Raw genomic sequence first — 2,379 nt, forward strand, 5'->3', positions numbered from 1 at the left:
TTTTCCTCTGCATGGTGTAAGGGTTGTGAAATCCATCATCAGATATTCAAATGGAGCCTCTGGTACTGGTTGGGCTGATTGTGGCATTTTTATGCCCCGTCCTATTTTTCACAAAACCTTTGTGAGAAGTTTGAGAAACCTGTTGTATCCCAATAAGTAGCTATTTTCTCTATCATCCCCCCTTTTGAACAATCCATGGCTCAATTTAGCATAATAGGGAAAAAGCGCACGTGGTAGACATGGTTTATTTGTCGGGCCATACCAAATACCATTTTCTCCTAGGTGTCCATACCTTTTCCATCCTGCTTTCTCTAATGGAGGTGCATTTTTCTGGAAAGTGAGGAGGTCTGCTAGTGACGCAGTGGCCGTAAGCTGTGGCAGCATAGGCACGGTGTATGAGGCAGGGTTTATTGCTGCTTCCTTCGCTGCCATATCTGCCTGTTTATTTCCCAGGGAGACCGGGTCTGTTTCTTTCGTATGTGCTGCACATTTACAGACTGCAATCTCTCTTGGTAGCATTATGGCCTCCAGCAGATTCCTGATGTTTTCACTATTTAATATTGGTACGCCATCTGATTTCATGAATCCCCGTAATTTCCATAATGTTCAGAAATCGTGCACCACGCCAAAAGCATACCTACTATCGGTGTGAATTGTTACTGATTTATCAGTGGCCAATATACATGCTCTGGGTAATGCAAAAAGCTCAGCCTGTTGTGCTGACAAATGTCCCAGAAGTTTAGCAGACTCTAATACTGCATTTTGTGTGGTGACTGCATATCCTACTTCTGGAGCACAGTTTTCCCTATTCCGTGAGGCCGATCCGTCTACAAATAAAACTAGATCTGAAATCTTGAGGGGAGTGTCCTGTAGATCAGGCCTTGGGGTGGTAGCGTCTTGGATCGCTATCAGACAATCATGTGGCTCCCTGTCATCCTCGGTAGGTAAAAGGGTGGCGGGGTTCAGAACTGTAGACCTGTTTACTGTTACATGGGGCATAGAAAGAATGTGTTGATGGTGTAGATATCTTGCTGAGGATAGGTGGTAGGTTTTCTGTTCCAGCAATATTGTTGCCACTGCATGGGGAACCAAAACTGTTAGTTGCCGTTAGGCCACTAGAGCAGCTGAGGCTGTTATTGCTGCTGAGGCAGCTGATACTGCCCTTAAACATAGTGGCAAAGCACGAGCTACCGCATCTAATCGATGAGAGTAGTACGCTACTGGTCGGAGTTTGCCGCCATGTTCCTGTAGTAGGACAGCAGACATAAACCCGTTCTTTTCATCCACAGTTAATGTAAAGGGTTTTTCCATATCTGGTAGGCCTAAAGTAGGGGCAGCTGTGAGTGTCTTCTTTAGTATTTCAAAACTTAGCTCTGTTTCCTCTGACCAAGGTACCGGGTCCCTTGGTAATAGGCTGTTGGTATGAGCTAAATCCTGGAGTGGTTGAGCTAATTTTGCATAGTCGACTATCTAGCTGCGGACATAGCCTGTGCACCCCAGAAAACTCCTTAACTGCTTTTTGGATATGGGCCTTGGTATTTTCAATATTGCTTCTATCCTCTCCTGCCCTATTGTTTTTCCCTCAGCGGAGATGTCGTGTCCTAGGTATCTAACTCTTTCTTGTGCGAACTGGAGTTTTTCTTTGCTCGCCTTATGGCCCTGTTCATACAAGTATTTTAGTAGCGCTATGGTGTCTGTTTGACAAACATGCTTATCTCTTGAAGCGATCAAGATATCATCTACATAAGCCAGCATACGACTTCCTCCTGGGAAACGGAATCCCCTCAAGCTTTCATCTAATGCAAAACTCTAACATGCCGGTGAGCTGGCATATCCCTGGGGTGTACACTTCCATGTGTAACGCCTGCCCTTGAAGGTGAAGGCAAACCAATACTGTGACTCCTCCTCTACAGGCAGACTGAAAAAAGCATTAGCCAGATCTATTACTGTGAAATACTTTGACCCAGCAGAAAGCTGTGAAAGTATTGTGGTCGGATTTGGAACCACTGGTGCCCTTTGGTGGACGGCCTCATTTACTGCCCTTAAGTCTTGTACAAATCTCCAAGATTCTCCATCTGCTTTTTTTACTGGCAGAATGGGTGAGTTACAAGGTGATGTTTCACAAGGCACAATGATTCCTCTTGCAAGTAAAGATTCAAATACTGGAGTAATGCCTGCCTCAGCGTCCGGCCGGAGGGGGTATTGGGCCTTGCAGGGCCTATATGAACCTTTCGGTTGCACCACCAGGGGAGTGGCTCCTTTTATTAAGCCTACGTCATATTTATCTTTTGCCCACAGGCCGCTTGGTACCTCTTCCAATATTTTAGGCAATCCTTGTGTCATTTGGAGATATTTCCCTGTATGGATTTTTTCTGGTGG

Source organism: Notolepis coatsorum (genome assembly GCF_963971535.1).
Source record: "Notolepis coatsorum genome assembly, contig: SCAFFOLD_275, whole genome shotgun sequence".
Lineage (NCBI taxonomy): Eukaryota > Metazoa > Chordata > Actinopteri > Aulopiformes > Paralepididae > Notolepis > Notolepis coatsorum.